General features: G+C 43.4%; 1 protein-coding gene across 1 annotated transcript in view; it reads left to right on the plus strand.

The window, feature by feature from the left end:
• myo3b (myosin IIIB) overlaps nt 1–11,482 on the plus strand; it is a 113,382-nt gene extending 101,900 nt beyond the window's left edge. Inside the window, exon 37 of the mRNA XM_021597137.2 lies at nt 11,178–11,482. The gene's annotated coding sequence lies outside the window, so the exon portion shown is untranslated. The remainder of the gene's footprint in view (nt 1–11,177) is intronic.
• Nucleotides 11,483–13,021: the final 1,539 nt, after the last annotated feature.

Raw genomic sequence — 13,021 nt, forward strand, 5'->3', positions numbered from 1 at the left:
AAGGATGAATAATAACTGTTGTCTGTACTGTGGAGGGGCAGGACATTTTATACCTGCCCTATTAGGAAACTCTTGTCTCTAGTGGTGAGTCAGACAGGGAATTCCCTAATTCCCATCACCCGCACACCCCTCTTTTTGTTCTTGTGCTGTGGGGAGACCAATCTAAGTCTCTGAGTGCTCATTGACTCTGGGGCTGATGAAAGTTTTATGGATGCCACGATAGCTTCGGAGCTTGGTATTCCCACTCAGCCTCTCTCTGTGCCAATGGACGCTAGGGCACTGTACGGCCACTCTATAGGGGAAGTCACTCATAGTACTGTGCCCATTCAATTATGGGTTTCTGGTAGCCACAGTGAGACAATACAGTTCCTCCTCATTGCATCTCCCCATGTTCCGGTTGTATTGGGATTTTCCTGGCTTCAAAAGCACAATCCGATGATTGATTGGACCACAAGCTCCATCCTGGGTTGGAGCCCATTTTGCCATTCCCACTACCTTCAAGCAGCACAGCCATCCTCAAGTCGTCTTCCTCAGGATGTTAGCAAGACTGTGGATGTCTCTGCTATCCCCACAGAATACCATGACCTCCTGGAAGTGTTCAGTAAGGCACGTGCTACTTCCCTTCCCCCGCACCGTCCTTATGATTGTGCCATTGATTTTCTCCCAGGCACTACACCACCTCTGGGTCGATTGTATTCTCTGTCTGGACCAGACACCAAAGATATGGAGGAGTTCATAGAGGACTCTCTGGCCACTGAGGCTGTCCATCCATCTGCATCTCCTGCTAGCGCAGGGTTTCTCTTTGTGGAGAAGAAGGACAAGACCCTGCGTCCGTGCATTGACTACCGTGGACTTAATGACATTGCTATCAAGAGTCGTTACCCCCGACCTCTCCTCGGCGTTTGAACCTCTCCAGGGGGCCACCATATTTTCCAAGTTGGACCTTCGAAATGCCTACCACCTGGTTCGGAAACGCAGGGGGGATGAGTGGAAGACTGCCGTCAACACAGCCAGTGGACATTATGAGTACCAGGTCTTGCCATTTGGACTCACCAGCTCCCCCGCTGTTTTCCAGGCTTTGGTCATTGATGGGCTTCAGGACATGCTAAACCGGTTTGTGTACCTTGACGACATCCAGTTTTTTCCCCGATCTGCACAAGAACATGTTCTTCATGTCAGACAGGTCCTTCAGCTCCTCCTGGAGAACCAACTGTTCGTGAAAGCCGAGAAGTGTGAGTTCCACCGCTCTGCAATCACCTTTCTGGGATATGTCATTGCTGAGTGCAATGTTCAGATGGATCCTGGAAAGGTGAAAGCAGTGGTGGATTGGCCTCAACCAACGTCCAGGGTGCAGTTGCAATGGTTTCTTGGGTTTGCAAACTTCTACTGCCGTTTCATTCGGGACTACAGCACACTGGTGGCCCCCCTCTCGGCACTCACCTCGCCCAATATACAGTGCCTTGCGAAAGTATTTGGCCCCTTTGAACTTTGCGACCTTTTGCCACATTTCAGGCTTCAAACATAAAGATATAAAACTGTATTTTTTTGTGAAGAATCAACAACAAGTGGGACACAATCATGAAGTGGAACGACATTTATTGGATATTTCAAACTTTTTTAACAAATCAAAAACTGAAAAATTGGGCGTGCAAAATTATTCAGCCCCCTTAAGTTAATACTTTGTAGCGCCACCTTTTGCTGCGATTACAGCTGTAAGTCGTTTGGGGTATGTCTCTATCAGTTTTGCACATCGAGAGACTGACATTTTTTCCCATTCCTCCTTGCAAAACAGCTCGAGCTCAGTGAGGTTGGATGGAGAGCATTTGTGAACAGCAGTTTTCAGTTCTTTCCACAGATTCTCAATTGGATTCAGATCTGGACTTTGACTTGGCCATTCTAACACCTGGATATGTTTATTTTTGAACCATTCCATTGTAGATTTTGCTTTATGTTTTGGATCATTGTCTTGTTGGAAGACAAATCTCCGTCCCAGTCTCAGGTCTTTTGCAGACTCCATCAGGTTTTCTTCCAGAATGGTCCTGTATTTGGCTCCATCCATCTTCCCATCAATTTTAACCATCTTCCCTGTCCCTGCTGAAGAAAAGCAGGCCCAAACCATGATGCTGCCACCACCATGTTTGACAGTGGGGATGGTGTGATCAGCTGTGTTGCTTTTACGCCAAACATAACGTTTTGCATTGTTGCCAAAAAGTTCAATTTTGGTTTCATCTGACCAGAGCACCTTCTTCCACATGTTTGGTGTGTCTCCCAGGTGACTTGTGGCAAACTTTAAACGACACTTTTTATAGATGTCTTTAAGAAATGGCTTTCTTCTTGCCACTCTTCCATAAAGGCCAGATTTGTGCAATATATGACTGATTGTTGTCCTATGGACAGAGTCTCCCACCTCAGCTGTAGATCTCTGCAGTTCATCCAGAGTGATCATGGGCCTCTTGGCTGCATCTCTGATCTGTCTTCTCCTTGTATGAGCTGAAAGTTTAGAGGGACGGCCAGGTCTTGGTAGATTTGGTCTGATACTCCTTCCATTTCAATATTATGGCTTGCACAGTGCTCCTTGGGATGTTTAAAGCTTGGGAAATCTTTTTGTATCCAAATCCGGCTTTAAACTTCTTCACAACAGTATCTCGGACCTGCCTGGTGTGTTCCTTGTTCTTCATGATGCTCTCTGCGCTTTTGACGGACCTCTGAGACTATCACAGTGCAGGTGCATTTATACGGAGACTTGATTACACACAGGTGGATTGTATTTATCATCATTAGTCATTTAGGTCAACATTGGATCATTCAGAGATCCTCACTGAACTTCCGGAGAGAGTTTGCTGCACTGAAAGTAAAGGGGCTGAATAATTTTGCACGCCCAATTTTTCAGTTTTTGATTTGTTAAAAAAGTTTGAAATATCCAATAAATGTCGTTCCACTTCATGATTGTGTCCCACTTGTTATTGATTCTTCACAAAAAAATAGAGTTTTATATCTTTATGTTTGAAGCCTGAAATGTGGCAAAAGGTCGCAAAGTTCAAGGGGGCCGAACACTTTCGCAAGGCACTGTACCTTTCAACGTCTTTCAACAATGCCTTTGTGGACCTGATGCATCGGTTCAGCGGAATTTGTGGTGGAAGTGGATGCTTCGGATGTTGGAGTGGGGGATGTTGGAGTGGGGGCCATCCTGTCCCAGCAATCTGCCCAGGACCAGAAGCTTCATCCCTGTGCCTTCCTATCCCATCGTCTCAACCCTGCTGAAACGAACTACGATGTTGGCAACCGAGAACTGCTGGTGGTGAAGATGGCGTTGGAAGAGTGGAGGCACTGGCTGGAAGGAGCAGAACAGCCATTCCTGGTCCTGCCGACCATAAAAACTTGGAACATCTCGATACAGCCAAGCGCCTCAACTCCACGCAGGCTCCTGTTCACCAGATTTAACTTCACCATCTCCTACCGCCCAGGGTCAAAGAATGTGAAGCCTGATGCCCTCTCCCGCCTATACAGTTCCTCTGCCACACCCTCGACCTCTGAAACCATTCTCCCTACCTCATGCCTTGCTGCCACTGCGGATTGGGGTATTGAGAACCTGATCCGCGAGGCACAACTCTCCCAGCCTGGACCTGAAGGGGACCCGGCTAACCGGCTGTGTGTCCCTAATCCTGTCCGGTCCCGGGTCCTGTAATGGGCTCATTCCTCCAGGCTGACCTGTCATCCAGGGTCCCGTCGTACACTAGCCTTCCTCCGACAACGTTTCTGGTGGCCCACAATGGTTCCTGATGTCTCTGCATTTGTCGCAGCATGCACAGTGTGTGCTCAGAATAAGACTCCATGGCAAGCTCCTTCTGGCTTCCTTCAGTCACTACCGGTCCCTCTTCGTCCCTGGTCTCATATATCTCTGGACTTTGTCACTGGTCTCCCTCCATATGATGGCAACACTGTCAAACCTGATGGTAGTCGATTGGTTCTCCAAAACCGCCCATTTCATCCCTCTCCCCAAACTACCTTCAGCCAAGGAGACGGCCCAGCTTATGGTGTAGCATGTCTTCCGGATCTATGGACTCCCGGTAGATATGGTCTCCAATCGGGGTCCTCAGTTCTCATCTCAATTCTGGAAGGCATTCTGCAACCAGACCTGGGGGGTGTATTGTCATGTCCTGATCTGTTACACCTGTTCCTGTGATTGTCTCCACCCCTTCTAGGCGTCGCTTATTTTCCACAGTATATTTATCCCTGTGTTTCCTGTCTCTCTCTACCAGTCTTGTATGTTTAGTCAAGTCAACCAGCGTGTTTTTCCCGTACTCCTTTTGCTATTCTCCTTTTTCTAGTCCTCCCGGTTTTGACCCTTGCCTGTTTCTGGAGTCTGTACCCGCCTGCCTGACCATTCTGCCTGCCTTGACCACGAGCCTATCTGCCACTCTGTACCTCCTGGACTCTAATCTGGTTTTGACCTTTTTGCCTGTCTACGACCATTCTCTTGCCTAACCCTTTGGATTACGTTGTAAGACTCCAACCATCTGCCTCCTGTGTCTGCATCTGGGTCTCGCCTTGTGCCTTAGTAATTTTACATTTCAACACTGCGCTGAGAGTATTTCATATGGAAATTGCAAGAAAAATACCCCAAGAATCATTGGCCTCAGTATAATGTTGCTTTGGCGATTGTGCAGTTAGTTCAAAAGCACTTCACCTCCGGTTGTGCAGCAACGGATCCAGCAGTAATTATAATACTAGTTGTGCATTACCCCCTTACTGGGGATATTTTGTTCCTCTGAAGACCGGCTGAAATAGGTCACCACAGCACCCAATAGATCGTCTTAAAAGTACACTGAATCAATTAAGTGTGATCGTGCTCCCTTGATTATTTTGGCCCTGTTTAACCATGGAGAGGAATTTCAAATAGGCTTACTAGTTTTAATAACAAGGTTGGACTGTGGTAACATATGGTGCTGTAAGTGGGTGTTACTTTCCCTCTTTCTCTCTGCCAAATCAAGTCCCTGGCTGATTGTCTGCCTGAGCATATGAGAGGAGGTGAGCTGTGGATGTAACAAGCTTGGGTACTTGATTATGTGTCGTATGGTAAACGATGTTACACCGTTTGTTCTTAGCTTAGAATATGCCTGCCAAAGTAGCCGTGGTGGTGTTGGACGGAGAGGTGGACACCAACCTGTGTGTGTGTGTGTGTGTGTGTGTGTGTGTGTGTGTATGTGTGTGTGTGTGTGTGTGTGTGTGCATGCGTGTGTGTGTGTGTGTGTGTGTGTGTGTGTGTGTGTGTGTGTGTGTGTGTGTGTGTGTGTGTGTGTGCATGTGTGTGTGTGTGCGTGCGTGTGTGTGTGTGCATGTGACAGGTAAAGGCTTGAGGTCTGCCACCTGTTTTGTTTATTACCTCTTCATAAAACCCAGCTCCCTTTTGTTTTTCCATCGTTAAATCTGCCTGCATCTGGTGGAACAGAGGATTCCTTTAATGTGGTTAACATTACCACTGATGTTATTCTTGCCATTTTAACTATTTGCTCCAAACACAGGGCTCCCGAGTGGCGCGGTGGTCTAAGACACTGCATCTCAGTACTAGATGCGTCACTACAGACCCTGTTTCGATTCCAGGCTGTATCACAACCGGCCGTGATTGGGAGTCCCATAGGGTGGCGCACAATTGTCCCAGCGTCGTCCGGGTTAGGGTTTGGCTGTAAATAACAATTTGTTCTTAACTGACTTGCCTAATTAAATAACGTTTTTTTTTTAAAACCTACAGCCAGCCTAGAAACATTCATATCAGCTAAGTATCATACTACCACCACCTATCTGATATCTCAAGCTACAGCCTTTACCAATTATGAAAAGCTTTTATTTTCCACAGCAGGCACGTTTACCTTTTCTCCTAATAGTGATGTCTTACTAATAGTGATGTCTTACTTCAAAGAGCAAACACGATTAAGCCAACATTGTCCTGTTTCTATATCCTTTGAGTTCAAAGGGAGAGTTTTTGAATATCAATGTTTCTTCAGCAGTCTTTGCAGACACACTCTGTTTTAATTAAGTTTATGTGCTTTTGATATACAGATGTTTAGCTTTGCATTAAAGAATTTCAACAGGGACCCAAGTAGACATATGGTAATAATTTGAATATGATCATGCATTTCTATCTTAAGTTACGGCTTATGTCAGGGCTTTTAATTTGTCATTTTTTGTGTGTTTTTTGGTGATATTGTTTTCTTCTACTTTGGTGGGGTGGGTGTGCATTGTGGGCTGAACAGGTGCGTTAAAGTCTTACCTTACTCTATGATGCTCTTAGCAAGCTAATGATTGAAGAAATGGGCAGGCATGAATGTCAAACAGATGTCAGATGTGTTGAGGGTTCTGTGCAAAAGAACATTCCCTCAAGAGTGCATTAATAAAGAAACTGGTTGAGCCAGGGAGAGAGAATACAGAGTAAAGAGGGATAGAGGGAAGAAGGAGATAAAAGAGTCTGTTGAGTACGCACATCAAAGGCATCTTAATGACAAGGGATGCCATTAGGGTTACAGTGGCTTTTGTTTCAGCTTCCTCACACCTGCAATTTGTTGAGGGCATTCTATGCACAGTTGAGATGCTCACATTTGCATGAATAGAAAATGTATGCGTGATGGGATAGAGAGGACCTTTCCTGGAAAGTTTTCCCCTGTAATTTGGGTAGCTAATGACCGGTTCTCCTCAGAAGACTTTTATTTGAGAAACGTGCCCTCCTACATTTGTACCTGTATACAGGTTGAAAATGGCAGATTCTAGCACTGATAAGCACCTAAATTGGAAAGCAGTGGCTACACAGTAACATGCTATACATGATGTCAGAGCTCAGGGTCTCCGCTTCACAGCCCTGTATGGGTTTTGACTGACAGCCGTCGTTAACTTGAGAGCCATCCTCCTGCTAATTGGGCAACATTTGCAAATATTTTGTTGTCTTAGTTGGGGAAATGCTGTACATTTTGAGGACTATATGTATTTTAAAACATGAGACGTTGAGGATTATAATAAATACCGCTTTGATGTCATATAAGCGATCCAAACACGTCCAAACGTTCACTTCCCATTTCCATATCATAAAACTCATGTAATACAGTGTCAACATTTATGATCATTATGTTTGATGTACAAGATGACATGGCGTTATACCCTGGGCTGTCCTGAACAGAATGAGCCTATGTTTGTTGTAATGTGAAGAAAATTTGCCGCGGCCCACGCATCTGAATGCACTCATGACGTCATTCTATGCGCACCAAAATCTGCTTCTCTGAATTGCCTTGTGAAAGCCTAACAATGTAAAATAATATTTTATAATTTAGCTAGTCATGTTGGCAAAAGGAACAAGCTTTGAAATTATGCCCACCTGACCCAGATTGCGGGTTATAATGGACTGTTTTTGGATTGCTTAAAACAACAACAGTAATTGTGTGTAGGCGGGGATGCAGGGCTGTTCCAAACAAAACAACTACAAGTGTGCTTGATCTAGTTCCTCAACGGCACAGCTAGGAGAGCCCCCCCCCCCAAAAAGCACCTCATAGTTGAAGACTCTCTTCTTTGAGTCATAAGAATGTATTGAAATAACTTTGGAGATGTGTACACTTTGGAGAGTTGTGTGGCCACTTGGAAACCCCAGTTTGACGTCTCACTCAAACCCTTATCATTTTTTTCTCTTATGTTGCACCTACCCCAAATTATCCAATAATATTCTTATCATGTTACTGGATGTATCTAGAGTATTTTCAGTTTTCGTTATTAACAAATGCAGCAAAAAGTACAGTACATGTGAAATGCACATAAAATCAACAATGTAATGTTTGGAATCAGTCTTGTCTCAGGTGAGCTGTTGTGTCCTCACCTTTAGTCTAATAATTTTCCCATAATCTCCAAACTGTTCCCATTTAATTGCAACCATGGTTATGCATATTATTTTTAAATTTCTTCTGTAATTAACATTTCAATTTAGCCCTATCCATATAGGCCAATTCTCACGAGTGTAAGGGGTTTTAAGCTAGCAATGGAATATACAAAACAGCGTGAGGAAACCACATTCATCCTGTATCCTACAAAATGTGTTTACCTAAAAAGTTGTTGTGTTGGAATGGGGCTTGACAAATCAGAGCATGAAATTCTGATTAGCCTCTCTCAGTTTGTGGACTGAACGGGGGCACAAGCAGACTTGGCATGGCCAAAGGTGTAACCTGTTTTGTTTTGCCTCGGCACTGCTCGGCCCAGATGGTGTGACCAGCTGCCATAGAATAAACGCTTGGCGGGAAACAGTGTGAGAATCACTGCGGCCTTGTTGTAGTTTGGGAGGCAAAATGGGGAAATGTGTCTTTCTGCCACCGCCAAGAGAAATAGGATCCTATCACCTGGTGCTTCATGAAACAACCTGATTTTACTGTAGATCACATTCTCATCCGATGCATCCGTGACTTGACTGGTTGAAATGTAGGCTTTTATAAGAAGAAATGTCCACTTCTTATGACACAAGATATAGTATAACACATATACAGTACCAGTCAAAGGTTTGGAGAAACCTACTCATGCCAGGGTTTTTCTTTATTATTTTTTTTATTTTCTACATTGTAGAATTATTTTGAAGACAACAAAACGGAGAAATTACACGTATGTAATCATGTAGTAACCAAAAAAATTGTTAAACAAATCAAAATATATTTTATATTTGAGATTCTTCGAAGTAGCCACCATTTGCCTTGATGCACACTCTTGGCATTCTCTCAACCAGCTTCACCTGGAATGCTTTTCCAACAGTCTTGAAGGAGTTCCTACATACCCTGAGCACTTGTTGGCTGCTTTTCCTTCACTCCACGGTCCAACTCATCCCAAACCATCTCAATTGGATTGAGGTCGGGTGATTGTGGAGGCCAGGTTATCTGATGCAGCACTCCATCACTCTCCTTCTTGGTCAAGTAGCCCTTACACAGCCTTACACAGGAGGTGTGTTGTGTCATTGTCTTGTTGAAAAACAAATGATAGTCTTGCTAAGCACAAATTAGATGGGATGGTGTATCGCTGCAGAACGCTGTGGTAGCCATGCTGGTTAAGTGTGCCTTGAATTCTAAATAAATCACAGACCGTGTCACCAGCAAAGCACCCCCACACCATAACACCTCCTCCTCCATGCTTCACGGTGGGAACTACACAAGCGGAGATCATCTGTTCACCTACTCTGCATCTCACAAAGACATGGTGGTTGGATCCAGAAATCTCAAATTTGGACTCATCAGACTAAAGGACATATTTCCACTGGTCTAATGTCCATTGTTCATGTTTCTTGGCCCAAGCAAGTCTCTTCTTCTTACTGGTGTCCTTTAGTAGTGGTTTCTTTACAGCAATTTGACCATGAAGACCTGATTCACGCGGTCTCCTCTGAACAGTTGATGTTGATATGTGTCTGTTACTTGAACTCTGTGAAGCATTTATTTGGGCTGCAATTTCTGAGACTGGTAACTCTAATGAACTTATCCTCTGCAGCAAATGTAATTCTGGGTCTTCCTTTCCTGTGGTAGTCCTCATGAGAGCCAGTTTCATCATAGTACTTGATGATTTTTCCGACTGCACTTGAAGAAACTTTAAAAGTTCTTGAAATGTTCCGTTTTGGCTGACCTTCATGTCTTAAAATGATGATTCACTGTCATTTCTCTTTGCTTATTTGAGCTGTTCTTGCCTTAATATGGACTTGGTATTTTACCAAATAGGGGTTTCTTTTGTATACCCCTACCGTGTCACAACATAACTGGCTCAAACTCATTAAGAAGGAAAGAAATTCCACAAATTAACTTTTAACAAGGCACACTTGTTAATTGAAATGCATTCCAGGTGACTACCTCATGAAGCTGGTTGATAGAATGTCAAGAGTGTGCAAAGCTGTCATCAAGGCAAAGGGTGGCTACTTTGAAGAATCTCAAATATAAAATGTATTTTGATTTGTTTAACACTTTTTTGGTTACTACATGATTCCATATGTGTTATTTCATAGTTTTGATAGAAAACATAGAAAATAGTAACAATAAAGAAATAACCTTGAATGAGTAGGTGTGTCCAAACTTTTGAATGGTACTGAATATAAGTAAGAACATTACACAATGTTTCTACATTATGAAGTTAGACAAGCTAGTCTTTCTACATGTTGTATTGGCTTGACCACATGTCAATCTGCTCATATCTGAGTAGTGAGAACTTTCACATGCAGTAAGTTCATCTGCAAGATGTGCTCTTGTCCCTGGCTGGCATATCACTCAGCCTAATTGCCTCCTGATATGATATCTCTGTTCCTCATCTTTCCTGGCAGATCAGGCAGTGACCCTGAGAATTATTATGGGAGGGCTGGATTACCACATGCAGGGTGGGCTGAGTAGGTGAAATGACCTGTCCCTCCTTCCTTGACCTCGGGCCAGCCTGCACATTGCCATGGCTTTGCTTTTGAAAATGCAGAGATCCTCTGCTTCATAGGTTGGGGGAGAAACGAGAGTTGTATCGCATTGCAGGGAAAATCTTGAATATTAGTGAGACCAAAGTTGGAGCTCTTCTATGTTGGGGGCTGTGAACAATGGCAGCTTTCTGTCAGAGAGCAACTTCAAAGGTCTGCTGAGTGACTGCTCTGAGTTACACTTTGTTGTAGATCACTGAGGAAATTCACAGATGTTTTCTCATAGGAGACGCCATTATAGCGGCTCAAGTATCCAGTAGCCTCGAGCGCCTCTCTTGCTTTCTCCCTCTCAGCCCCCCTCTCTCTGCCTCTCATGTCTCTCGTGTGAGACAGATGTGGAACCTGTTTTCTCTCCCAACTGTCCAGAGAATATGAATAGTTAAAAAGGGGTTCATGTTGTGGCATTACCCCCCAACTCCTTCACAGCTGCAGTTCTAACTGTCAATGTGTTCAATGCTATAAGACCGGATGCAACTACACTTTCACTTACACCACATATTCGCAATTTTGGAGGGAATACTTGTTCCTGAAATGTGAAACATGCCCTTTGAATAAAAGTGAATAGTCAAAAACGTTGTATATAGATGAAATAAGCCATTGTGTCTATAAGCCATTTCAGTGTTTAATTTCCATGTCTTAATTCTCTGGACTTGAAGTCAACTATGTTCAAGTAATACAAAAGGAATTTATGACATATTGTAAACTGGCTTGGTCTCTCTTTCTTTTACAGATTGCTTTCTTTAAACCTGACGTCAACCAAAAAGAACTGTATATTTTGTCCGCCTTGAATTGTACTGTATATTGTAATGACCATGGATGATTTATTTTCCTGTAAGTGAATGTGAAAGCTGTTCTTTTCTTAAGTGATTGTGTGTTTACGTGTCTGCATTCTGATTAGCAATATGAATTGCCCCAAAAAAGTGATTGTGAAGGCCATGATCAATAGTCTTCGTTGATGTCACTTACAGTGCCTTGCGAAAGTATTCGGCCCCCTTGATCTTTGCGACCTTTTGCCACATTTCAGGCTTCAAACATAAAGATATAAAACTGTATTTTTTTGTGAAGAATCAACAACAAGTGGGACACAATCATGAAGTGGAACGACATTTATTGGATATTTCAAACTTTTTTAACAAATCAAAAACTGAAAAATTGGGCGTGCAAAATTATTCAGCCCCCTTAAGTTAATACTTTGTAGCGCCACCTTTTGCTGTTTTTACAGCTGTAAGTCGCTTGGGGTATGTCTCTATCAGTTTTGCACATCGAGAGACTGACATTTTTTCCCATTCCTCCTTGCACACATCATGCTGCTTGCAAAACAGCTCGAGCTCAGTGAGGTTGGATGGAGAGCATTTGTGAACAGCAGTTTTCAGTTCTTTCCACAGATTCTCGATTGGATTCAGGTCTGGACTTTGACTTGGCCATTCTAACACCTGGATATGTTTATTTTTGAACCATTCCATTGTAGATTTTGCTTTATGTTTTGGATCATTGTCTTGTTGGAAGACAAATCTTCGTCCCAGTCTCAGGTCTTTTGCAGACTCCATCAGGTTTTCTTCCAGAATGGTCCTGTATTTGGCTCCATCCATCTTCCCATCAATTTTAACCATCTTCCCTGTCCCTGCTGAAGAAAAGCAGGCCCAAACCATGATGCTGCCACCACCATGTTTGACAGTGGGGATGGTGTGTTCAGCTGTGTTGCTTTTACGCCAAACATAACGTTTTGCATTGTTGCCAAAAAGTTCAATTTTGGTTTCATTTGACCAGAGCACCTTCTTCCACATGTTTGGTGTGTCTACCAGGTGGCTTGTGGCAAACTTTAAATGACACTTTTTATGGATATCTTTAAGAAATGGCTTTCTTCTTGCCACTCTTCCATAAAGGCCAGATTTGTGCAATATACGACTGATTGTTGTCCTATGGACAGAGTCTCCCACCTCAGCTGTAGATCTCTGCAGTTCATCCAGAGTGATCATGGGCCTCTTGGCTGCATCTCTGATCTGTCTTCTCCTTGTATGAGCTGAAAGTTTAGAGGGACGGCCAGGTCTTGGTAGATTTGCAGTGGTCTGATACTCCTTCCATTTCAATATTATGGCTTGCACAGTGCTCCTTGGGATGTTTAAAGCTTGGGAAATCTTTTTGTATCCAAATCCGGCTTTAAACTTCTTCACAACAGTATCTCGGACCTGCCTGGTGTGTTCCTTGTTCTTCATGATGCTCTCTGCGCTTTTAACGGACCTCTGAGACTATCACAGTGCAGGTGCATTTATACGGAGACTTGATTACACACAGGTGGATTGTATTTATCATCATTAGTCATTTAGGTCAACATTGGATTATTCAGAGATCCTCACTGAACTTCTGGAGAGAGTTTGCTGCACTGAAAGTAAAGGGGCTGAATAATTTTGCACGCCCAATCTTTCAGTTTTTGATTTGTTAAAAAAGTTTGAAATATCCAATAAATGTCGTTCCACTTCATGATTGTGTCCCACTTGTTGTTGATTCTTCACCAAAAAATACAGTTTTATATCTTTATGTTTGAAGCCTGAAATGTGGCAAAAGGTTGCAAAGTTC

Source organism: Oncorhynchus mykiss, chromosome 3 (genome assembly GCF_013265735.2).
Source record: "Oncorhynchus mykiss isolate Arlee chromosome 3, USDA_OmykA_1.1, whole genome shotgun sequence".
Lineage (NCBI taxonomy): Eukaryota > Metazoa > Chordata > Actinopteri > Salmoniformes > Salmonidae > Oncorhynchus > Oncorhynchus mykiss.